This window comes from Natator depressus, chromosome 3, assembly GCF_965152275.1.
Source record: "Natator depressus isolate rNatDep1 chromosome 3, rNatDep2.hap1, whole genome shotgun sequence".
NCBI classification, from domain to species: Eukaryota; Metazoa; Chordata; order Testudines; family Cheloniidae; genus Natator; species Natator depressus.
Window position 1 is genome coordinate 60,777,669 of NC_134236.1, and position 27,229 is coordinate 60,804,897.

The 27,229-nt window shown below is 41.0% G+C and overlaps 1 protein-coding gene across 3 annotated transcripts in view; it reads right to left on the reverse strand.

Moving 5' to 3' along the window:
* The window catches only part of FILIP1 (filamin A interacting protein 1), a 167,176-nt gene extending 149,104 nt beyond the window's left edge, over nucleotides 1-18,072 (reverse strand). For 2 of the 3 annotated variants that reach the window (XM_074947996.1, XM_074947997.1), the window contains exon 1: nucleotides 17,687-18,070. The gene's annotated coding sequence lies outside the window, so the exon portion shown is untranslated. Of the gene's footprint in view, nucleotides 1-17,686 lie in introns of all 3 variants that reach the window. The other variant, XM_074947995.1, reaches the window with a different exon arrangement.
* Nucleotides 18,073-27,229: the final 9,157 nt, after the last annotated feature.

Genomic DNA, 27,229 nt, shown 5'->3' on the forward strand with positions numbered 1-27,229 from the left:
TTAGATGCAAATGCTTTCCCCAGCCTGAATCCAGCCTGAATAACATGGCTGGGTACTGGGATCTCTGCAGAGACAGAAGTGGGGGAGGTACCTTACATCCCCTCTGTGGACTCAGTGAGGAGTCATTTCCCAGATGCTAGTCCACTAATGGATTGAGAAACTGCTAGCACCACCCTTCCACAGATGCAAAGGGCCAAAAGATTCAGTCACCATCCGATCCTCCTGCCTTGCTCCAAACCCCACTGGCTCTCCATTTGCATGTGGCAATATAAAATAGCCCCTGTGGACCTGAGTGCTCTCAAACACAAAAAAGTGAGCTCCCGCTGTCTCCATGCTCATGAAGCTGAGGGCATGACTTGCTCACTAATGATTTAAAAATCTTAGCCTTCTGCGCTTTTTTTTTTCCCAGCTCACCCTTAATTGCACTAAGGAATTAGTATTATTTGTATTGTGGTAGCTAGAGATGCCAATCTGGGCTCCATTGTGCTAGACACTGTACCCACATGCCCCAAGACAGTCCCTTCCCCCAAAGAATTATAAACTTAAAATACATTTTTGTGGACATTTTTTCTTTACATTTATATATTTCCTTTTCCTAGGGACCGGTCCTGTGAATTACTATGTAGATCTGGGTTCTTTGCTGTCATATACCCATTTACCTTTAAGGAACTAAAAGGATCTAACAAGGATAACATTATCACAGCTGAATTTTTTGATCATAATATTATTGGGTGTGTTCGGTAATACTAGCATTTCAGGTCCATCGTATCCAAGAATGATTACAATTCTCTTAGCTTTTCGCATCCATCAAATGGCAGCAGAACAAAAAGCCAATCTTCCCTTTTAAGGTAACAACAATGGCAAGCAGTCAGCATTGCAGTTCGGGGAAGATGTTAAAATAACATCTAAAGGAACGTACTTAATTTCAGCCTACTGATGTAAATGAAAAATTCTTTTCAAATATATTTTGATATCTGATGTGCTGCGAAATACTTTTCAATGCTACGACTTTGATATGAGTTCCATATATTCAAAATTTTGTTGCTACAAATATTTGGCATTAAAGTTAAACACATTTTAGATAGTCTGAGATGTTCTTGGAGAAAATTAGTTACTCCCCCTCTGTCTTATGTCAAGTCTGATTATATAATAATATATATGTCTGTATTGTACAGCAGATTTTATGCGGGTGCTCAGATGCCCCCACGATGAATGTGCACTGAATACATGAAAAGTTGTTTCCTACAAGTCCACAACTGTTTCCATAAAATAAGCTGCCATGTAACTTTTCAGTGGGAGTAAGAATTGGAGGTGTGAAGCCCCGTTGTGGAGGTGTGAATTCTCATTCCACAAAACAGCGGCAGCACTGCTGTGAAAGCTAGCCTTGCTCCTGAAGCCCTGACTGATGATGGGGAGTTGGGCAGAGAGATGGCAGGAAGTTCTGCACAACTTCCTGGGACTAGGGCTGGTGAGAAGCAGGAATGGCTGGGGCAACAGTGGTGCAGGGACAGCATGTTGCCCTGGGTAGCCTGCTCTGCACTGTACATGAGACTAAACCAGAACCTCAAAAGGAAGGAGATGCCCCCATCGGTGACTGAGGGAGTGAGTGGACAGATGTGTGGTGCCCTTTATGTCCTGCATATCTGGGCAGCCTGGGACTGTATGTTACTTTGACCGCTAGAGGGAGAGCAGGAAGCAGTTCAACCAGAATCTGCAGCTGGGGGGTCAATCAGGGGACCAGACCCAGGGGCCAGTTGAGACTCATCAGAGAAATCTGGGCCAACACCGGGGACTATAGCAACAGACACCAAACACAACGTAGACCTGGAATTCGCACTCAAAGCTTACACACTAGAAAGACACAATGGGGCATTTTGGATTCGGAATCTGTCTGTTTCTAATCAAGGTGACTGTTTGTACAAACTGAGTGTTTGTACTAGTAATGGCATGGGAGTGATTCCTGGGTAAATTCCTGCTTCTCCAAAAGCAGTAAGAGAGGTCTCCACCCCAAGCCAAGTCTTAGTAAGAAAAATTGAAGTAGATGGCTAAGATTGAATAATTCTCTTTCTTGATCTAAACTTAAATTGTCAGACAATGGGAATGAATGTTGATGCCTGATCAAATCCATTTTACCCAGACTCCACATGTCACTTTTGGGGTACTATTAAATCAGTACACTAGATTCTCAGAGAACATGTGGTATCTTACTTTAAAAAAAATAGTTCCAAGTAAAGACTGAAGTTTTCTTCTTTTGATTTATTAAATTCATTTTCCTCTTTTCTCATGCTTTCATTGAAAATCAACCAACTGAAAGTGTCCTTTCTCATTGTCTTCTCCTCCCTTTTATTGGCTATTATGTTTTAGAATGTATGTGAGATCTCTGGAGGACAGAGGTGGCACATTTTCAAAGATGCTCTGAGAAACCGTCTAAATATTCTGTATAACAATGGCAGCCAAATTTATTAATTTTTCTCCTTATCTGAAAAAGATTCATTTTGGCAGTGCTCTGGAAATATATGGGAACAATTTAACATCTGTGATTTATGTTTTCCTGCCTCTAATGTTTTATGACAGCTTTTTAAAAAGATGTGCTTATTTGACACTCAGCCAGTGTAATCTACTATGTCCTTAGGAATTCTGACCCTTTAAACCACAGTTGAATTTTTAATATAAGCTATTCAAGGCAGGGGATATTTTCTCTAAGAAGCTGTTTTGAACTTCAAGAACAACATGGATGAAATGCTACAGAAGCCTGCCCTTAAACTAGAACTAGACAATGCTACTAAATTCTGCTGTGGCAGCAGGTATGTAGATAACATCCATTTCTGCCCTGCGCGATAGACTTGTGGAAGAAGAAAGTCACAGGAGAAGATGTTTTGCAAGAAAATAAACCTAACCTAAAATATAATACTGTAGCTTCTAAAACTTTCTTAGAATGTCAAAGGCTACAGAATCTGGCCCCTAAAAGTGATTTGCAAAAGGGGGAGGAATCCTGGGGTTTGGGTCATTTTTAGTACTACTGTGGCATAAAAGGAAGGCAGCAACTTGTTTTAAACATGGGTATTTTTCTTGTTTCTTACCTTGTTCTGAGGAGGTTTGGGGAAAGAAACATAGGGCTAGCCACTAAGTGTCCCATATTCCTTGCATCTGAATGGATTCTGGGACCATCTGCACAGGGCCTCCTGCAGCTCCATACCAGCTCTGTGCCTCAGGACCCACTCCTTCCAACTGCTTCCTGGCAACACAAGCTCCACTGGAGTCACACTGCCACCACTTTGTCAGCCAGCAGCAACCCTAGGGACTAGCCTTAAAGGATGATGCCCATCACCAGGGGTCCAGCAATGGAAAACGTGGGGGGTTATTATTATTAATTATAGCCTGGGTCTGTAATAACTGCCCTATGGAATCTCCATGGGATCATCCAAAGGATGAGGCATTTCCGCTCAGCCTTACCCTGAAGTGCCTGCTGCTCTCCAGTCCCAACCTCTCTCTTCCTCTTCTCAGCTCACAGATCCTTGGACCTATGGTGCACCCTTTGCAGGATGTAGGACAAGACTGGTTCTGAGGTAGCTAATTCCCCACCCCTTCCCCTGATCTATGTGTGGAGAGCCCACTCTGCATAAATCACTAGGGCATGATTAATTATTAAATGAAGGGGGGAGTTATTAATTGAGAAACTTGACTGTACTTACTGGGGGATTTTTATTTTATTAACTTGGGTAGCACATCTTTCCACTATTATTTTGATTATGCATAGTAAACATAGACACTATTGTATTACATATCTACCTGTACATGGCTACTGCCATTGTCAAATTACATAAATTGGTATTTATGCCAATTCTTTGTGCACAAATTAAGGGCTTGTCTTCACTACCAGGGTAAATCGACCTAAATTACGCTGAATAATGTAGCTGGAGTCAACGTAGCTTAGGTCAATTTACCGCGATGTCTTCACTGCACTGCGTCGACGGAAGATGCTCTCCCGTCAACTTACCTTACTCTTCTCGGGAGCTGGAGTACTGAATCAGAGTTGACTGGAGAGCATTCTGCTGTCGATTTAGCAGGTCTTCACTAGACCTGCTAAATCGATACCCGCTGCATCGATTGCAGCAGCGTCGATCTCCCCAGCAGTGAAGACGAGCCCTAACACTGATAAATAATAAGTTTCTATCTTCTTTAATACTGCACATGAAAGTGCCTCTTTACTGTTTTCTTTCACAGTTATGGAATATCTGCAGTCCCCTGTCATTTTAGTCTGGTGTCCCCTTCTCCTTCTTTCTGCTCAAGATCTCTGGTCTATGAGATTATTTTGATGAGATTCCATTTCAATGCATCACCAGAAATGTGCTCCATTAAGAATGTGTTCTGTAAAGGCAGCAAGAATAATTGCACTGCTAGGAGCAGAAGGAGATAAGTGGTATGCAGGTAAACCCCTGAGAAAGCTAGTTGTTATAGTCAAAGTAAAAGAGCTAAGAGGTAGTGTTGGTGTTGGGATTAACTGAAATGTTATCTGTAGCTGTCAGCAAAAATACTAAAGAAACAGCAGCTGCATCATACCGCTAGCAGAGGAGTGGAGCAATCCTAGATCCAAAATAGACTTCCGAGTCAGTGTTTTCTTCTAATGAACCCCATTAAGAGTCATGAGCTGTTTATTTTAAAGGCTAGTTTGACCTGGATGATAACGCTGCTGCTATTAAAATGCGTGACCCATAAAATATTTGAAATACAAATACAAAAGGCAGAACTATTTCAAGTAGAGGTTATGTGGGTATATTACTACATATCAGTTGTGCAACTTGCCTTGCTAATGATTCTCAGCTACTGTATCCCAGCTTCATTTTAATTAACAGAAAGGATAATTGCTAATAAAAATACAAATTACATTGCTCAGTTAAAGCAAAAAGAATTGGTTTATTTTCAGCTATTGTAACATTTACTTGTCCTTTTTGGAAAAATATTTACAAAAGTATATCTTTTCATCTTTTTTGGCTGGTCTTATAGAATAAAAGAAACTGCCATTTTCTTTTGATCATGAATGCCAAGATAAATGTAATAAAGCCTGTGGGCTTTTTGTTGTTTTACTGTTTAGAAAAACCTATGCAACAGCCTGATGCAGTTCTGATTGTCAAGCTAATGAAGTACAGCCAGACTTGTGATACTACAATGGGTCAGGAGACCTGGACATTTCTGAACTGAGGCCAAGGGAGCCCAGACACATCACAGAGGTGATGCATACATAACCTTTGTGGGAGAGCATGCTCAGTTGATTTTCAGCACCGCATAGCTGCCAGATTCAAGGAGCAATCCTGATTCAAAGAGTGGCCTAGGTAGGAAGAAGGGGGCAGTTGTGCACTGATCAGTTTCCCAAGGGTCGTTGCCGAGAAAGCAGAACAAAGACGATCAAGCCAGAGTGGCTTAGTGGTCTATGCTTCAGCATTTAAATTAGACTCACTGGACCAATAGGTCCAAATCTCAAGGTCCTTTCCCAGTAGATAGATGTACCATACAAGCTATTGTCTGGGGAACGTCTGATGACCTTTTGAGGACAATGTTCTCTGTGTACATAAAAAAAATACATGGCTCTCTTCATAAGAATTGTGGTGTTGTCACTGTGTCCATGAGAAGGACAAGCTGGTTGACTGGCAGCTACACTCACTTAGACCTTGCTACGGTTCAGTGGTACCCTGTGGTATGCGTACAGATGCACAGCATTTTTGATCATTCAGAAAACTAGTCATGATGGGCTCAGTTTTGAGCAGTCTGGAGCACTCACTACTTTAAGGTGAATTGTATCCTGTGCCATAATGTTAGCAGTTCTGTTTCCAGCAGGGCCAATTCCCATTCCCCTCTCTCCTCCTTCTTACAACTAAATGTAATATCTGCCGGAGACCCTCTCCCACTACCCTTCCTTAGGTGTGCCTTCTCTCACCCATCCCAATGGCTTCTCAAAGCTACAGGAGCTTTCACTGCTGCTCTAAAGAAAATTGGGAGCTCTCAGTGGTTCGCCCTCTGAACAGTGCTAGCTTGACTGCTATTGGGGGTTTCCACTGGTCCTGGACCTCCACCTTTTGTCTTTCTCTGGAGGGAGCCTCAGGACAAGGAAAGCCCTCCCCCCTCAGCCCCGAAATCCAATGTGACCTGTAACCCACTAAGAAGGATCTCCCAGATTTCTTGTTCCCAAGCCCCTTGGTCTTAACCAGCTAGCAGATCTCTATTGGAAGTGGCTCTCCTTGGTAGCAGCAACAACTGCTAATTTGCAGCAGAGCCTTCACACTGATATCTGCCTTCTGTGTCTCAGCAACTTTGAGCGTGACCCCCAATCTGTTCACTCTTTGGACTGTGATTAACATGTGAACGTTGGACCTTCCACTAAGCTCAGACTCACTCTCCCTTCTCTCTAGTAGCATTGCCAACCGCAAGCATTCAAACTTCAAGTCAAGACCCAAAAATTGAGGTTGGCTGGAAAATCATGACATTTAAAGCAATAATTTGAGGGGTTTTGTCCCTTCGGATACTGGAATGTTTAGGATTCATGTTTTTTATCAAAAAGAAAAGGAGTACTTGTGGCACCTTAGAGATTAACCAATTTATTTGAGCATAAACTTTCGTGAGCTACAGCTCACTTCATCGGATGTATAATATCCGATGAAGTGAGCTGTAGCTCACGAAATCTTATGCTCTAATAAATTGGTTAGTCTCTAAGGTGCCACAAGTACTCCTTTTCTTTTTGCGAATACAGACTAACACGGCTCTTACTCTGAAACATGAATTTTTATCGGATTCCAGGCTCTAACAAAAATGCCAAATATCATTGTATTTGTGATGAAATTGTGAGAGATGGCAATACTGTGTGAGCAAACTGTAGGTGACGGGCTGTGACATTTAAGCCTCTCTCTTGTCTCACCAAACGGAGTGCACAACTCAGGATGACAAGATTGTTTTACAGCAACTTTTTTCCTCACAGGTTCATTGGTCCCCTTCCCTGATCCTCCATGACAGTTTTCCCTCTGGCTTTCCAACTTAGCTAGTGGAACCCAGGGCCCTCTGGTTAATTAGGAACTTCTGTGTTCCTCTCAGCTACTGGGTTACTCTGTCTTCTCCCGTTGACCGATTTTGCCCCCAATTTTCTTTTCCTTCGGCACTCTCCATCTTGCACCAGAAAGATCTTTGGAGTGCTGTCAGTGGTCTGCCTACCATAATGTTCCCTTGTCTATAGTAGGAAGTTTTAGAAAAAATGTCCACTGGTGCATATGCAGTAATGGGAGTCAGAGTGTAGAGGAGGTATTTTTACTACTGTACCATTTGTTGACACAGCAGTAAACCCACCAGTAGCTGCCCAAGGCTTTTCTATGCACCCCTCTGCTACAGCTGAGCCAGCTGATATGTTTTTCTAAAGTTTCTTAGTGTTGACATTACTTAGTTTTTATTTGCGTGGGTTTCCCTTATTGCAACATCATGGAGACATCTCACGTCTTCACTTCCCCTCTGATGTCCTTTCAGTGCTGGCTAACTAGCTGTTTTCCCTACCTCAGAACGTAGGCTGTCCAGCCACACTTCATACTGTCCCCCTCCTCTGAGGCTGCATGTTCTTACCCCAGCTTCTCTTCCCTCTTTATGCTGTAGAATCTGCTTTCCAAGAGGGAAGAAGTTTCAACTCTATTTTAGGTACAGTATCTGAACCCCTCACACTCTTAATGTATTTATCCTCTACCCTGCAAGGTAGGGAAGAAATGAGGCACAGACAGACTATGCGACTTGTCCAAGTCTTACAGGAAATCTGCAGTGAAGCTGGGACTGAACCTACATCCTTCAATTCCCAGGAAAGCATCCTAACCCCAGGACCATCCTTCTCATCCATTATTATCTTGAAGATCTGATAACACCGCATGAAAACTGTATAAGAGGGATGGACTGTGCATTCAGAACCTAGGGTGAATCGATTATGGAAGATCATCTGAATTTAGCAATGTGGCCTTCACCTACCAGGATATTGTCTCATTAATGGGAGCCACTTGTCAGATGCTTTGTCATGCCTCAAGTATCTCCACTTTAGTATACTGAACTCATTGTTGAGCAATATCTAAACACTGCTCCTCTCTGCATTTATGACTGTCACTGGAGCTATCTTTAGGTATTGCTTGCTTCCTCTGAGGGATTTTTTGAGATCACAGTTGCATCCTGTGGAATTGTTGTTCCTGGTATAGTCATTTCATAGCCAGCAATTAGGCCTTGCCAATATCTTGGATTCTGTATCTGTAAAACTCAGGCATAACCAGGACAGGTATTGAGCACTGGACAGCTAGTGGGTATTATTTGTTATGCATCTTTCCTGTGCTTCCTTTGTGATGCTTGAGCTAAGGAGAAACTCATAGTAATTCACATTTTTTGCTTTTGCAGCACCTTGTAGGTTCTCAGACATGACTGATATATGCCTCACAATACTGTTAGGTAGAGAAGTATTCTTGACTTCGTTTTGGAGATAGAGGCTGAAGAAGTGAGAGACTGTGTGAGTTGCCCAGGGTGACTTAGGAGGTATGCAGTAGAGACAGAAATAGAGTACAGGATCACTCAAGGTAACCTGTTTCTGTGGAAAAATCAGTTGATTATATTACTGTCATTAAAGTGCTGTAAGTCTAAGTATCAGCAATACTGAGGGCAGCTCCATGCCTCAGTCCTCTGGTCTGCTCTTATCTATTGGTTCTCTCATTTTTCCAGCACACGTGAGTAGATTCCCAGATGTAGGCTTCCATTCCTTTGACCCAAGATAAAGGGGCTTGTGCTAGAAAGTGTCTTCTCTACACACCGACATTGGTAAGGAATTCCCTCTGTGCTGATTTGTCAAATCCCAGGCACACCAGTTTTTGTTTTGGGGCCTTCAACCCAAGGCTGGGATGCCTGTTCCTGGGACTGAGAAAAGGGAGTTTGGTTATCTGTTCCCCTGTATACACACTTTTTACTTCTCATGGCCTGGACCCTTTGCAAGAGCAGAGTGGACAGAGCAGTCATTATCCTAGTTGCCCACATAGTTTAGGGGCCCTGCCCCCCAGGCTTACTGGACCTTGTATGAAGTATATATGAGCTCTTTCAATCTGATCTTCTCTTTCAGAGGCCACCACCTCTACTCAGCGTCACCTTCTTTGAACCTCTTATCCCCCACAGTAGCAAATATGCCTGCTAAATAGCTGCATCCCTCAACAAAGAAGCTCTACTGTGGTTGGGATGACCTTTCTATAATTGTTTGGGCAGACACATTACAGCCTCAGGTTCTTCCCTTCAACAATTCTGAGTTTTGCCAGGTACAGCAAGGGCTTGCAACACTCTTGTCAGAGTTGTTTCAGCTAGCTCAGCCTTCCAAGATCTAATGGGCTTTTTTTACCGTCTTCATACTTCCAAGTTTTCAGTGCCCTCTTATACAGAGACTCCCTCACTTGAACCTGTCATCTGTGCTTCACAGGCTGTGGGGAACTTGTGTGAAAAGTTCCCATGCAGCTGTTGATGATGAAAGCAGGTCCTTTAGTAGTTATAGCCCTGACTTATCTTATTAGATAATTAAGATCCCTAATTATTGACTCCCCATTCTTTGTGTTTTCACAGGACTGAGACTTTTAGGAAAACTAAGGCTATGTTTTTTGTTGTTTTTCATGGTCCAAACAGAGAAGAAAAGGGACTCCTGGTTTCTAAGACTGCAGTTAGTAGCTGATAGAAATCTTGTATTAACATGACTTGTCAGCAGATGGGTAAACCACCTTTGCAGGCTCATTACAGTAGAAGCCTTTTCATTTCTTGGGTGGAGAGAGTGCAAGCCTCATCCCTTTGAAACAGCAGGGCTGCTTCTTGGTCTTTGCTTCGGTCCTTCACCAACCACTACCAAGTGACCCTAGACACATCTGCAGAGACTTTGAGCATAAAATAGCCAAAACTACTACTCAGGTTAATCAGTGTCGCCTCTGGGGACACTGTTTGCCACATCTGCTTGCTATTCGGGTCCTCAGCAGGACAGGAGTAGAAGGAGATTTCAACATGGGAAGTTGACTCAGCTGTGAAAGCGTTTTTCAGCATTCCCTTTCTTCTATCCAGCATCCCTGCTCCACTTCCCTATTTACATGTTCATTTTACTCTCTCTCTTTCTCCGATAGTTCTGGTGTTTGGACTACCTGGAAGGATGAAAGGTGAACTCTGCTTCCATATATTTTCAGGCTTTTGATTTTCTTTACCTCTTTGCTTTCTGATAGATAGCACCCTAATTCTAACTGTGCTACACTGCCGGAGGGAAAGGAGGAGGGATGGACAAACTCCTTTACCATGAGCCATCTTCCCCTAAGAACACTTTTTAAGTGAAAAGGAAAAAACACAGCTTTCAACTGCTGTTGCTTTTTTGCCCTGATGTTGTTTCTGTTAATACTTAACAAAAAGGAACCAAATTGTTTCACTGTTACTACTGAAATCCTGAAACTGTTGCCAGAAAGAAACCCTGGACCTTCTCTCTGGTTTACTTTGTCTCGATGGCACAGTGAAGAGGATTGATTCCAATCTACTTACTACTACTAAGGAGTAGTACTACTTATGTTCAAGCTTTCTTGATCCAGAGATGATGGGAAACACAAGAGGAGTTTAGAGAAATGGGATTTGGGGTAAGATTGTGTCTCATGTGTCTATCACCTGACAGTGATACTAGCTGGACTTGTCCTAACTTGTGGTAGCTGCTGCTGAATCTGGCACTTGATCCCAATGCCTCAGTCTTGTGGCTCTGAAAGGGGAACTTGAAAAACCCCTACCATCTCCAGACCTTGTTGCTGTGTGGCTTTGCATACCGGGGATCTCTCCATATTCTGTCTCCCTACAATCAACACTGCTCAGGGAACGCTCTGCCTGGCATTTGTCACTCTGGGGGCTAACAATTAAAATAAAGGGTATTTTCTTTTGTTTCAAAGGGTTTTTCTAGAGATGGCAATTGAACTCCTCACCCATTTAAACTAAACACTGCTCTACCCTGCTTTTGGTATGGGGGAGCTTGCTCCTGTGGCGGAGAAATTAGAGGAGAAGAGAAGTCCTATGGAAATAAGCATTGTTATCTTTGAACTGAGTTGTGATCTCAGAGGTGGTATGATCATAGTTACTGTCTTTTGACAAGTAGGGGTTTCTTCAGCATTTGATGTGTTGATTGTTTAGATAAATGAGATTTTTGGATAACTGAGGCTTAGACAAACAGAGTTTAAATGAACTTTAAATGACAGATCTCTGCCTAGAAGCTATTGTGCTCTGGGCAGCATAGCACTGAACCATTCAAGGCTAACCACAAATGCTTTGCCACTTTTTCATTTGTGCCCAGGACTACGTCTTTTAATGGCACAGTTAGTCTCGTGAACAATCTACATTATATAGTAGAAAGATAATAATAGCACTTGAGTCACATAGCTAGGTATTCAGGGAACTTAAGAGTCCTCTCTGGAATGTTCACAAACTCTGAACAGGAGAGCAAATCACATGGTTTTATTTTCTTTTACTGTTTGTTTGTCAGTACAGTAACTACAAAGCTAAAGGAAATGGCATCATTTCATTAAACATTCAGGTTGCTTCACTGAAATGGCATCATGAACTCACCACCCATTCTCTTTCCTGTTGTTGTCAAGCTGTTTGTCATTTAGCTACAAGAACGGGTACTAAAATAACTTACTTTAGACATGAGCGCATTAGAACTATGACTCACATGTAAGGGTCTGGTGGAAGACCTTCTTTTCAAAGGCCTCTTGGATAAACAAGGCAAGTTAGCAGTAATTCAGTTGTGCTGATTTCAGGAATCTGCTGCTTTCAACCACCATTAATTTAGTTTACATTTTCAAAAAAAAAATTAATCCATATGATAAAGTAATGGAAATTCTTGTAGTAATGTTGCAGTATCTTTTTACTTTCAATGACACTCTTAAAACAAGTTAATAAAATTCTCTACTTACAACTGTTGTAATTGTTACACCAGTAGAATCTAATTTTTCAGTTGTTTAATCTGTTAGTTTTATAAAGCAATGATATGCGCTTGTGTACATATATTTATATTCTCATGTATCTCTCAGTTAAATAGTTGAGAGGTTGGAGCAAAAAATAATAATAATCCACAAACAAAACAAAACCACCCACCTCATCCCTAAATCTTATAGACTTTAGGGAAGAAAGATGCCCTTTAGATAAGAGACTTTAGGTTCTAAAATATTACTTTTACTCTTTCAATAGAACAAACCTTAGAACAGCATAAATCACACAACATTATACAGATTGACATCATTTCCCCAAAAAGGAAGTGCAACAAAAGCAGCTCTTACTGAACTAAAGTGCTGCTGGGGTTTAAATCAAACTAGAGCTTATTGCAACTTCACTGTGGGGTTTTCTCTCCTCAAATCCCATTGGTTAATATCCAGATGGGATAGGTCACTTCATATATTATTTTTAAAGTTTTATGAAACAAAATGAAACTCTTCAGTTACTACACAGAAATCTCTTCAATTCACCCCCCTCCCCTTAATTCTGGCTTACTCATGTCAGCTAAACTGCAAGAGGTGGCCATTTAAGGGAAAAAATACAAGCTCCAGCTTATTTCCCTGTAGTTTGTATGTTTTTCTCCCACTCCCTCAGCATTCTGTGATGCCAGATAGCATTTTTTAAAGGGAAAAAGACAAACACTTCTGATTAACTTTTACTGCTAATGGCACATCTGCAGAATCAACGAGGTTTCCATTAAAACATTCTATTTTCTCTCTTTTCCTCTCAATTCTGTAGTATTACAATTAGCAATTTCCTGTTCATTGGGAAAATAAATAAGCAATAGTGTTTTATTGCTACACAACACTGATCTCCACACATATCATTTTTAAACCATTCTTTGATTGTTTTAATAACCATGGGGTCAGTTAAAATGTCTCTTGGAATGAAGAAAATTCATAAATTGCAGAAATATTGTATAATTATGCTTTTAAGCTGTGTGCTCTTCATGGCAGGACCTCTGAAAAGTGCCTAGCCTATTATGGTGGCTATTACAATCTATATGATCTTACAAAGTCATCTTTGAATCTAGTACTTGTGGCTTTTACTTCTTCTGGATAAGATTTGAAGAGGTACGCCAACAAAAGCATCAAGGCAAATGACAGATAAAATATCTTAAATGGAAAAAATCCCTTCATTCCCATTTAGTACGGTTTTATGTATGCACTGACTTTTTTTTCCTGACCTGGTAATGAATAAAAGTCAGAGAAAAGTACAACAATATTTGTGGGGAAATGAAAATGATAGATCTAATAATTTATGCTTCCCCAGAGGAACACTATTCCCAAATACATTATGTACACTGAAGTCTTCAGTTACAGTTATTAGTCTCAATCCTGCTCCCATTGAAATTAATAGCAAAACTCCCATTGTCTTTCTTGGGAGCAGCATCAAGCTCTTGTACAAGAAAATATAAGTACCCTGCCACCCTTCCCCCACAACAGCCACAAACAATAGGCCATGGTCTGGATTATAAATAATTTATATATTAGTATCACTAACTCTATAAGAACAGTCGTTGCTGAGTGACAAGAGAGAGCTTGAGAAACCCTAATTCTTTTCAAGAAAGCTGGCTTCCACTCCAGCTGTGTATCCCTAGAACTCAACAGCACTGCACATTCCAAACAGGATTCTGAATATCAGTGTATACAATTCTTCTGCCAGTTTTATGTGATGAGCGGATTCTGAAGTTTGTCAAATATATAAGTGGACAAATATTTTTAATGGTCAATGGGAAATAGATGAATGGAAATATCCCCATGTCAGATCTTTGTTAACACATTAGGATAGAACTATAGAACTGAAAACTGAGTTTGTGATTCATATAAAGAAGTGCTAAATGTGCTTTTTTACTTTAATGGGAACCTTATAAAATCAATGTCACAAGCCATTTTCTGTTTAATTATAATTCTTAATTCTTGTTCAGGGTTTTCAGACACTAAATTTCCTCCGTGTCATTTCATATTGGATTTTATACAGCTACCTTGCGGTGCATGGTATTTTACAGACATGTAAGAGGACACAGTCCTTCCCCAAATAGAGTTGACATTCTAAACCAGGGGTGGGTAAACTACAGCCCACAGGCCGGATCTGGCCTGCGAGCCATTTTAAGCCGGCTTGCGAGCTGCACCACACTGCTGGGCCCTGCTCCGGTGGCATGGCCCCACTCCTGCTCCTTCGTGCTCCAATGGCCCCCTCCGGCACTCCAATGGCAGCTGCAGGGGTCGTGCCTGCGGATGGGTCAGCGTGCAGAGCCGCCTGGCTGCACCTCCGTGTAGGAGCCAGAGAAGGGACATGCTACTGCTCCCGGGAGCCGCTTGAGGTAAGTGCTGTCAGATCCTGCATCCCTGAGCCTTTCCCCATGCCCCAACCCCCTGCCTCAGCCCTGATCCCCCTCCCGCTCTCCAGACAACTTGATCCCAGCCCGGAGCACCCTACTGCACCCCAGACCTCCCATCCCCAGCGCCCACACCCCCTCCCGTACCCCAACTCCATTTTGTGAGCATTTCTGCCATACAACTTCTATTCCCCGATGTGGCCCTCAGGCCAAAAAGTTTGCCCACCCCTGTTCTAAACTAATATGATGACAAACAACAATAGACTACGAGAAAGGAAGGGGAGAAACAGGAAACTTGGGAAAAAGTAAAATAGCTCTTGGGAAAAGATTATTTACAAAGAATTCAGCTGCTCTATTTTTGTTTGATGTTCCTGTGGGGGAGTGGATACTTGTTTGTAATAACTAAGCACTTAGACCCTAGAGGCCTGATTCTACTCTCATTGAAGTTAACGGCAACATTCCCCTGGGCATTAGTCATATGGATTTGGCCTCTGATTCAGCAAAGCGCTTAGGCATATGCTTAACTTAAGTATGAGAGTATTTCCATTGAGTTCAGTGGAACTATCCACAAGTGTAAAGTTAAGCATGTGTGTAAGTCTCTGCCGGATGAGGGCCCTCGCTTTTGCAGTGATGAGCACTATAGATAAACTATAGCTTGCTAGATTAGATTAGTGTTTTAATATAGCCACTGACATAAGAGAGGAACCAGATAATACCAGAGCTGAGATTAACGATCCACAGAATGTAAGATGGGGAAGGTAGAGGAAATGATAACTGATGGAGGCAGGGGCAGAACTACATTGACCTTTGAAGGTGAATTCACGGTCTTTGAGCCTGATGTGTAAAGTGACATGGTCGGAATAGCAGGATAAGATGATGATTTTAGCTTTGGGTAGACTGAAAAAGGGAGGCCATAAAGGAGGAAGTTGCTATAGTCAAGATGAGAGAATTGAGCCATGAACCAGAGTGGTAGCAGTAGATATTGAAGGAAAGGGCTTGACAGTCTTTAGCATCATTATGACACAATTAGTTTCCCAGTGGCCACAGGTTCCAGAGGCTCAAATAAGGATGCTATAATATGAAGGACAAATAGATATGACTGAGAAAATGACGGTCTGTGCTTATGCCAGCTTATCTTCCCAGATAATCTGTATGGAGAAAAATACAGGCAACACCTGAAGAACTTTTTCTGTTTAATATAAAATTTAAGTTGGTTTCCATTCTGAAGAATAGTCAAAGCTATAAACAATCACAATGAAACCAGCTGTTGAATGGCTACATTGCATATTTCACAGAGTTGATTGGAAAATCTCAGAGCCTCTTTCTGGACACCTGTTGAGAAGAGTAATTTTAGCCTGCGTGCCCATTTTAAAATGGAAAGAGAAGGCAGAAGAATGCATAATCGTGATTTTTCTTTGGATGGAGGTTGTCAGCAAACTATTTGAAAGTCACTTCATTTGATTAAGTTTTTCGCTAATAAGATTAGCCCCCCCCCCAAATAAAAGGTTTATGGAGGAAAATTAAAATTACAATATAAAATGACATTACATTAGTGGTATTTTTGCCCCGAGACCATAGTTATCCATAAAATGAGAGGTGAATCTGCTATTTCTTCTCAGCACTTTTAGTGAATTATCTACCACTGTATTCAGGAAGAAAATGACAAGATTTATTCTACTCTAATATCAATGAATATTAGAAAACAAACTTTAAACAGTTAATATTTTCCACCCTACAGTTTTCTCTAGAAAAAAAAAACTTGCTCAAGAAATATCTATGCTCTCACAAAATCTCAGAGTTTCCACTGCAAGCTTGAAAGAGGTCACAATAGAGCTGAAATAATTGTCATTATTAACTTATGGGGTCACTAATTACCACTACATGCAAAAGAGTTTATTTCTAAGCAAGCAATGTGCCCCTTTTTAGGAAACAATCTGGTAAAAATGTAAAACATGGTGTCTTTTCAGAATTCTTTCCTGGCCCCAGCACTTCATCTTTTCCACTGTTTCACTGGCAGTTATATCCCTTGGCACTGCCAAGTCAGAATTGGTTTCGTGTATTGTTTGTTTTATCCAATTTGTAAACATTTCACAGCTGAACTATGGTACTGATGTAATGTATCTAGTATGCCGGGATGCATCTAAAATCCATTTTGACAAAGTAAGAAACTCTACATTTCCTGCAAGAGTCTACACCCTGAGTGTCAAACAAGGTAGAGGACCCAGTCAGCTCATATCTATTGAGAGAATCCCAGACTACAATCTCTTGTCAGTGCTAACGGGATTTTTATTACTCCCCTAGTAATCTTTGCCTTCAGACCTTAATTGGTATGGTACGTGGAATAGCTTTTGTAATGAGCACATATTCTTTATCCATAAATGATAAAATTGTATAAAGAAAGCTGCTTTAGAAGGATATGGGTTAGTTTTTATTATTCCTTCATTTGACCTAGCTGCTTTTGACAGTTTTGACATAGACTAATCACTATGAACAATTCCTGCTTAAATTACTTCGCAGTTCATGAAGCTGAAGGATACATGTTTTGAATAGATTCTCTTGAGCTGTTAGGGGAAAAGGTTTAACTACTGACTGTCTTCTCCATTTTTTTTTTTTAAGAAACAATCAGTTAGTGGCATGCAAAAAATTACACAGTTTAAGAACACTCAGGTACTAAAATCATAAGGGCTTTTTAAGAAGGCTCTGATCTGCAACTATCCAAGCAGCAATTTGATATTATACATATCGAAGTAGAAGCAGAAGCACTTAGAACTGTTGTCACAAGGGCAGAACAAAATGTACCAGGTGATACTAGTGTGCTTAGAGTTATGGAAAAAAACAGAAGAGTAGAAAGCAATAGCTCACAAGAACATACATAATTCAACCACTGTATGGCTATTTCCTCTGGCTTACTACGCAGGCTGTTGTTAGTTTTTATAGCAGTTAAATCTCTGGCTGCTAAGGGACAATAACCACTTTACTATTAAATCTTGGTGTGTCTTCTAACAGCATGAGTTTACAAAAACAAATTTTGAGAGTCTCAATCCATACTCCTTTTTCATGTGATTACTAGCTAGTGTCACTAGTCTTGTTTCAACCAAGTTTCAAAAAATGGTCTGAACAACAGTTTGATTCTCTGCTAAAACAGAAAAAAAAAAAAAGACATGCTCAACTTCTTATTTTAGCTTTTCTTTACTGAATTTTTCAAATTAGTAGAAGACTAATCACAGAAGGAAAAAAGACAAGCAACTTTCACAGGAAAAAATATAAATTCCATCTTACAAAGATAATGTATTGGAGTAGTTAGTTCATTCTTACCTGACAACAGTAGGAACCTGGGAATGTATTCTACAATGTCAGTTTGTTCTTGGTAGATCACAGCAACTTGCTCCACACTACCCAGGCAGATTTAAGACCTAGAAAAGTATCCAGTGCAGAAGCACCCACAGAGATAAGCTTTTTCCACTCTTCTAGGTCTACCAGCAGCTGAAGTAATGCAGAAAATAGGGTAGAGAGCAGAAGAGGAATGTAGTTTCTCCTCACAGAAATCCCAGTCAGGAGAAATAGGAGGTATGCTCTGTCTGTCTCACACCCAGACTTTTGTTTAAAAAGTTTTTCAACTGTTGCTAGGTGGTGTTAGGCTTTGGCAGTTTAGTTCTGAGATTGTATTTCCCCTCTTCTGCTCTCTTCACACACTGTTACAGCAATGACTTTGTTGAGCTCAGCTTGCTTGTTCTATATTTAACCAGTGTTCTCAGCAAGTCAAGCCTGTCAACAGCTGAGAAGTTTGAAGCAGGCTTTACTGAGTTCCTCAGCTGCTGAATTATCAGTGGATGTAGAACTGCATCGCCTGACAACTACATTAATGAAAAATTGTGGAGAAACTGTCAGATCTTTTTAAGGCCTTCCAGTGACTTCACTGGAGTAATTACTATTTTAAGCAATACATAGAAGTTCTGTATTTGGGAATATATTTTAGAATGTTAGAAAGATACTTGTGTTGATACTCGTATTAACATCAAATCAATGTACACAGTAAGGAGTTTAATAAAACCTAGGATGTTTGTAATTTGAAAGGTATTCCCAGCCCTTGCAAAAAATAAATAAATCACACATTGGGAAAACATTTTAAAATATGTTTATTCTGAGTAAATGAGTAAACCATTTTCTGTTTGCACAGTTCAAACGTATCAAGCTGGCATGGAGACATAATGAAAGGCTTAGCTAGAAAGTGTTCAGAGTAACTTTTATTATGAATAAGACAGTATCAACTGTCTTCTTCCACTTGGACATTGCTGTTGTGATCCATCCCTTCATTACTTCCACATTTGAGTATGTCAGCTCTCACTAGCTAGGGATGAAGGTGAAAGCCAGGAAAACTCCAATTTGTGCAACACACAACAGGCAAGAAAGAATCAGGAACACATCACACTAGTACTCTGCCCACTACACTGTCTCCGCATGTGCTTCTGGATCTAAATCATTGTCCTAGTTCTTAAAGTCCCTTAACAACTTGAAGCCTGACAACTTTAGAGACTGCCTCTTTATCTACAAACCATTGAGAGAACTACACTGTCCAGGGAAGGGAAGCTGCAGTTGACGGAGTCCAGAGCAATGCATAGTTCTCCAGTGCTGGAGTGACATTCTCTGCAAATGGCCCCTGGCACTAAAACTCTTAACCACAGGAGTTCAGCCTGAGCCCAGCCTGTTTTTAGAACACATTCGTCTCTTCCCAAAAGCCTTTGACCAGGAACCTTCCCTGGCATCTTTCCTTGTGGTCTGAGGAGGGAGAGAGAAGGAACAAAGAATAGAGTGGAGAATAAAGGAGAAAGACATACTGGGAAAAATACTGATAATTTATCATTGATTTGTTTCTGGTAGTACCTCCTATGTGCTAATCACTTTCCAGACAAGTGAGGCAAAAGAAAGGAATAGTTCCAGCTCCTGATCTAAGGAGTCAGACAGACAAGTAGACAAGACTGAGGGGTGACATGATAACAGTCATCAAGTATGTAAAAGATTATTATAAAAAGGGGGGTGATCAATTGTTCTTCTTAACCCCTGAGGACAGGGCAAAAAATAAGGGGCTTAAATTGTAGCAAGGGAGATTGAGGTTAAACATTAGGAAAAACTCCTATGTGCTAATCACTTTCCAGACAAGTGAGGCAAAAGAAAGGAATAGTTCCAGCTCCTGATCTAAGGAGTCAGACAGACAAGTAGACAAGACTGAGGGGTGACATGATAACAGTCATCAAGTATGTAAAAGATTATTATAAAAAGGGGGGTGATCAATTGTTCTTCTTAACCCCTGAGGACAGGGCAAAAAATAAGGGGCTTAAATTGTAGCAAGGGAGATTGAGGTTAAACATTAGGAAAAACTTAACTCTACGGATAAACACTGGAACAAATTACCTAGGAAGGTTGTGGAATGTCCATCATTGGAGGTTTTTAAGAACAAGTTAGACAAATACCTGTCAGGGATGCGGTCTAGATAATGCTTGTGTCATCTAATCCACTCCCCTGCACCGAAGCAGAACTATGAAGGTCCCTTCCACTCCTGCATCTGTGATTCTATGATTATTACCCTTAGCTTGTGTTCTTGGTGCTTAGACCTCATATTGATGGATTGTAAATACTCTCTGTGCTTAATGTGTCAAGTAGACTTTATTTTGGTGACCTAGTAAGAGCTAATACTTTCTCATTGTATATTTAAATATTTGGCTTGGGTAGAGGAATAATAAGACTAGAATATAGCTAAGAATTTTTATAAACACAGAGATCACTGGTTGGTGGAATTAATCGAAGTATTAGAAGACACAGAAGTCAGGAAATTGAGTCCTATTCAAAGCCCAGTGTCATGTAGTCACTCTTTGAACTTTGACAAGTCCATTCAGCAACATTTTAAAAGAAGCCTCAAATTTTGAGTGCCTCAGAGTTACAATTGAGTTACCTAAAATCACCGGCCACTTTTTAAAAGATTTTGGCCTTAACTTCCCTGTTAATGGATACACTACTGCCAATATTTCACTAACTACAAAAAAGTTCAAGAAAATACTCAAACACTGAATTCTTAAGAAAATTCAACTTTCACTCACCCCATCCACTTTAGGAGGTGCTACAATATGGGAGACCAAATACAATCACTCAGGCCAGTGGTTTGTAACCTGTGATGACAATCTTCTGATGAAGTAAATCTACTCAGCCTTGTGCAACTGCAACCTCAGCAGCCAGAAATGCACCATAAAGTAGTGTGTGATTCCTGTAGGGCTTCCTATGAAGCCATACAGGAATTTGTGCCTCATTTGCAGTACTATGGAAATTTAAACAAAAGAGTCTGAAGCAAACATGAAGATGGGTTGCAAATGAATGATTATGGTATAGGTTCATAACATGAAACAAAGAAAAGCTGAGCACCTCCTACCTAAGTACACTGGGATATAAAGGAAGTATTTGTTTGCATTTGTGGAGTTATCAGACCCACAACCACATGAAAAGTTTGACCATATGGAAGCTGTTTTGTGTTTATTTCCAATTATTTATTTTATGGGGAAAATGTTTATAAATGGATAGAGAGAACAGCAGCAAAACAAGCTACCAAAGGTAACAGTGAAAGTGACCTCCTGGCTGATCTACTAGCCCCACACCAACTGGAGGTAATTATATCTCCTAAACTAGCAGCACCGCCACTTTCTACGAGAGCTTTCTTCTCAGGAAAACAGGAATCAGAAAGGGATAAACACTGCTGCTACAAAGCTTGCAATGGCAGTTAAAGACATGGCAGTTATTGCAATAGCAACACTAGAGGCAGGGGCCCATGCTGCGTCAACAAAACTTGCTGTACCATTATCTTCTCCACCCACTGACCATGCCTTTTATTCAAATCTAATTTGTTGGCACTCCACTATTAGCTCTCTGCCTACTACTAAGCAGCACCCATTAAGGTAACTATGGGCCAGATTCTACCACACATACTCATGTCAAGTAGTACTTTGCTTTGAGAGTGTCTTGATTGATTTCGATGGGACTGTTTGTGAAGTGGTGTACTATTCAGTGCGAAGAAAGAGTGGCAAAATGTGGCCCTTCAGAAATCAAGAAAATCATCATAATCAATCACCATCTTTGAATGTAATGTTAGCTGCAGACATATAGGGATGATCATCATCAAACATGCAGAGTCTACTAAGGACCGTTGTGCCAGCCAGAGGGGACCACGGTGGATAGTTTCTCACCAGGCCTTGTGTAGTGAAGTTCCCACATCTGGCTCAATCTTGAGACGCCACAAATCTCTGGGGTGGCCATACAAGTGGTGCCAGGTAGGGTCAGGGTATGCACCACTTCGTGTGTTGAGGGAGAGTTTGAGAGCATGGTGTGTTGGTATCTTTTTGTCCATCCTGGTGATGTGGCTGAAGAGCATGCAACGCTTTTGAATAAAATGAGCAACTGTAGGAAGGCCAGATCTTTCTGAGATTGTGCATTTGCACAAAGTCAAACCACTTAACACTCAGGATTTAGCACTGACAGTGCATATAGAATACCTCCGGATATAGAGGGATGACGTGCACAAATTTTGCATGTCACGGTCTTTTGCGATTTCTGCTAAGATCTTGGGACATTTGATATTACCTATGATGATTATCTGTGGAACGGAGGTTTGTAGTCCTTCTCAGTAATCTAAAAATCTCACTAACAATGAAAGCCTGAAATGACTGCAGGTAACCGCACTGGTTAGTGGCAAAAAGAATTAATGGCCTCACCTTATCTTTCACTATCCTCGTTGTTACATATCACCAATGCAATGCTATACTTTGCCACAAAGGGTCAAACCCATAAAGAAATGGCAATAGGGTTGCAAAAGCACAAGCTGAAGGCAAAATGATGTGTCCAGTTCTGGTATCCATGCTTCAAAAACAATGTTGAAAAATTGGAAAGCGTTCAATAAGAGCTAGAAGAATTATTTGAGCTCTAGAAAACATTCCTTATAGTAAACACCTTAACTTTCTCAGAGATTGAGCTTTATAAGAAGTTGGTCACCGTCTACAAATACCTACATGGGGAAGATATTTCTGATAATATAGGGCTCTTTAATCTAGCAGACAGCCATAATTAATGCAATATTTGGAAGCTGAAACTAGACAAATTCAGACTAGAAATAAGATACACATTTTTAGTAGTGAAATTAATTAATTATTGGAACAACTTACTTAGGAACATAGTGGAATCTCATCACTTGAAGTCTTTAAGTCAAGATTGAATGTCTTTCTGAAACATAAGCTCCAGCTCAGTGCTTCTCAACTGGTGGGTTTTGACTCCTAACGGGGCCCATGAAAGGCAAATGGGGTGGCTGTAAGGTGTTGATAATTTCATAATAATTAAAGCAAAAAAATCACACTCCCTCACTTCCCACTCACTCGGCTCCTTCATGGTTAAGTATTATCTGTCATCCACTTGATACACACATACATTATATCTGTGTATCAGTATTAGCACTGATAAATTGTTTAACTCTTACTTTAACAGTAAATGTAAAGGGATCATGAATTTTTTTTTAATTTCAAATAAGGGGTTATCAACCTGAAAAGACTGAAAAACACTGCTATAGCTCAAACAGAAGTTATGGGCTTGATGCAGAAATTACTGGGCGAATTACTAAGGCTTGTTTTAAGCAGGAGGTCAGGCTAGATAGTAAAAATGGTCTCTTATGGCCTTAAAAATATCTATGAATCTATGTAATGTTCTTTTAGAAGGCAGAATATAGAATAAGGATTTTATTATCATCTCATCTGCCGATCACTTTGGTATCTGAGCGTATCTTATTTCCTGCAGCAATGAGGGTTCCTAGCATGTAGTCTTTATTTCTTGTTGCTGTTTAAATATTTGGCTCTTTTGCATAAGAAATATGTATAGCTTTATTTCCCTGTGTGTCTTGTGGGAATCCCATTAATGACACTATGGTATTAGTAAACATTTACTTTAGTGCTGTGATTTACAGAAGGGTGAGAGGAGTGCAACATTTTGTTCCTTCTGCAAGTTAGTCAAACTAAAATTGAGATCTAGTACTTTGTGGTCCTCAATTTTTGTGACTGTGAGCAATAGGACTCATAGGAATAAAAAGCATGTTGTTATTTTAGGTTCTGCTACTGCCTTTGGCTCTCTCTTGGCTTCTTTATATTCCTGGCTTATAAGAAGCTATAAGAAGTTGGGTTTTGGTCATGTTTGGATCAGTGTTGTCTTGGCTTTTGCCTGTCAATTCCGTATTTTCAGAGGGTGGATATCTTTTTTCATTTTGGGGGGTACTGTTATTACCTCATAAATGCTGATATTGCTTTCTAGATACTGGATCTGCCATATTCCCAGCCCACCCAGAAACATGCTTTCCCAGTATCAAAAAATGAAACACATCTTTACCTTTTAGCTCACAGAAATAATTTAGTTGCCTAATCTATAATCCTGCCAAATTCACGGAAGTAAATAAAATTGTGTAAGACTTCACAATGCAAAGATTTTTCCTAAATTATGTGAATTATTGTGCAGGAAACAAAGTGAAAAAATACACGTCATCAATTCTACTAACGGTTTTCATATTTTTGTTTCTCTGTACATTTGCTCTCCTTATTCTGATAAAATATGTGCCTTTTAATCTAAGTTACCAATGGTATATATGTGAACTACATGCAGACAGAAAGATTCAGTCACTCAGGTGCCTTATCAAAAATAAACTTCCTGATGCTCCTAAGTAATAAATCCAAACTTCTGAGAACAGGAACATTGAGTGCAATTTTATGGTCCTTGCGGTACTTTTTTTTTGGATACTTTAAGCAATGAGTTTTAAATAGTGAATCTTCCATTTCCTTCTTTCACAGACTATCCTGAGCCATATTCTGCCTTTAACTGTGCCAAAGCTATTTTGGATTGTTGTGTTACTTAAGTGAAAGATATGTTGTAAGGCTCTGTCATTTCAGTTATTCAAAACTAGTATTTTACCTTAAATATTTTAGCATTTAGCCAACAAAAATATAGCATTTAGAGGGACCTCTCCAGATAAAATGAAATAAACCAAAGATGGCCAGGAACACATATAGAGGTATGTAAGTTGGTCAAAAACATAAGTTATATAGATTCATAGCTTTTAAGTTCCTCTGGCACAATGGAACTCTCAACATAACAGTAAAGCTCATCTGAGTGGGAAACAGACCTTTCTACAGAATGGTCTGAGACCGTGGAGTAAACTCCCTAATTAAAAAAGTTACTACCTGCTCTGTAACTGTTCCTCTTCAAGATGTGCTGCACATGTCCATTCCACTTCAGGTGTGCATGCATCAAATGTGTGAATGTTGGAGACTTTTCCCTTAGTGGTACCCACTGGGGAAATACGTGCACCCCCTACTGCTTCGTGCTGCTGTGCCATGGTATAAAGGACAAAGCCACCTCGACAACCTTCAGTTCATTTTTACTGGATAGACTCCAATATCATAGAATCCAGGACTGCCCCGTCAACTCTTTTCTTTGAACAGAGAAGACTGACTTTTCCTCATTGATCAGAAGCCTCAGCACCCTGAAGATGGACTGGATCTTGGTCACACTGAATTCTACCTGGCTCTTGGACCAACCTCTCACCGGCCAGTTATACAGGTATGGAAACACTTGAACTCCTGTTTTCTTTAGGAACACAGCCACCATTGCCATGCATTTTGTAAATACTTTCAGAGTCATGAATAGGCCAAAAACAAAGGACTGTAAACGGGTAGAGTTAGAGTCAACCAATCCCACTGAGGAATCTCCTATGGATTTGATATATTGCCACATGGAAATGTGTGTCCCTCAAGTCACGGACAGCTACAAGCTGGACCGGCCATATATATTTGTTTAGGTTTCACAGGTCTAATTTGGGTCTGAGACCTCTTTTTGCCTTTGGAATTAGGAAGTGGTGTGAATAAAACCCTTTCCCTCTGTGTAAAGGAGGAACCTCCTCGATGGCTCCCAACCAGAGGAGAGACTGGACCTCTCACAGGAGAACCTCCTCATGGGTGTGGTCCCTGAAGAGGGACTGGGAAAGAGGTGGGGAGGGAAGGATAGAAATACACTGAAGGCTGTATCCCAATTCCACCAGGCTTAGGACCCACTGGTATTTACTAATATTGGTCCAAACACTTAGGAAGTGGGATAGAAACAGGGATAAGAGAAGCTGGCATAGGGCAAACTGCTAAGCAGTCCTTGACAAGGCAGTCAAACATACTGCTTGGCATTCCCAGACTGTTTGGATGGGCTTACTGCAGACAGAAAGTTAGGTGGTGATCTCCTTCTATGACTCTTCCCTTTCCTCCTCGACTGGACAGATTGCTAAGGCATAAAGGGCTGGTAATGGTGGAATGATGAAAGGTGAAATTGCTTCTTTTAAAGAGTGGAGTATAAATTCCTAAAGACTGTGAAGCTTATCAGTCCACTGGGAAAAAAGGCTCAGCTCCTCAAAAGTGAGATTCTGGACAGTCTGTTGGACATCCTGAGGAAGGTCTGATGATTGAAGCCATGAACACTATGCATTGTGATAGCAGATGTCATGGCCCTGGCTACAGAGTCTGCCCCCATTCAAAGCAGTCTAGAGAGAGGTCCTAGCAATCAGCTTTCCCTCATCCATCACTGCCTGAAATTCTTGTCTGGCATCCTCTGGTAACTTGCCTGCAAATGTGAGAATGTTGTCTGAGAGAGAGAGAGAGAGAGAGAGATAAATCATGCTTCCCCACCAAGGCTTGCTGGCTCAATATATGAAATTTTAGTCCTGCCCTTGAATAAGTTCTTCTACCGGAAAGACAGAGTTTCTTTGCCTCTCTTGACTTTGAGGTAGAAGCAGGAAGGAGACGCTCCTTCTTGTTCAGTGCCAAAACCACCAAAGAGCCAGTGTTTTTGTGTGTGTACCTGTGTGAGGGGCCTGGTACCTCTGTTCAGTCCGTTTGGTCAATGGAGGCAGAGAAGATTGTATTTGTCACAAAATCCTCATGGGCTCCAAAATGGCATCTGTGAGGGGTTGAGCTAGTTGGGAGGCCCTGTTGAGCCCAAAATGTCCACCAATTGATGTGAGCTCTCCTGAACTACCTCCATTTGTATGTCCATGGAGGAAGCCACCCTCATAAAAAAGTCCTGTTGTGCTCTGTAATTATCCTGAAGAGGTGAAGACATACCAGACACCATTGCCTCATCAGGGGATAGGGAGGAGGTACCCAAAACAGACTGAGGTGGAGCCTCCCAGGTCTCTCCAATGGAGGTTCCACTGGGGCAGTTTTTTGTACTAAGTATCAGGGGTGACTTTGCATGCCTTCTCACATGAACTATCCCAACATCTACTTGGGGGTCTGGAGGGATGAGGGTCTGGAGAGGATCTGGTGGTGGGAGGAAACCTTCACAGATTCCAGTATGGCCATTGGTTAGGCATTGGAGCCAATCCCTTCTGTGCCACTTCACCAATGTGGAACCTCTGCTGAGTATCAAGGGTGAAGACCCCTGCATGGAGAGTGACAGCTTCTATCCCGAGGCCAAGATACATAAAAGCCAACCTCTAATTTGGAAGATGAACCCGAGTTACCCAACTAAGGTGATGTGGTACCTCAGTCTCATGGAGCATCATCAAGATGCCAGAGATGATGGTAAACAAGACAGCCTACTAGACTTGTCCCTCAATGGCCCCAGGTGAAGAGGTACAGGAGGGTCTGAAAGAGGCCACAATACTGAAATTTGAGCTCTTCCTGCAGAGAAGTCAGTCTGAGGGTTTATCGTTACTAGACAAGATGTCTCCTGAGTTGCTGGGAAGGCTGGTGCTGAGAGACACAGGACATCTCATGCAGACACATATGCATCTGGCATTGTTGACAC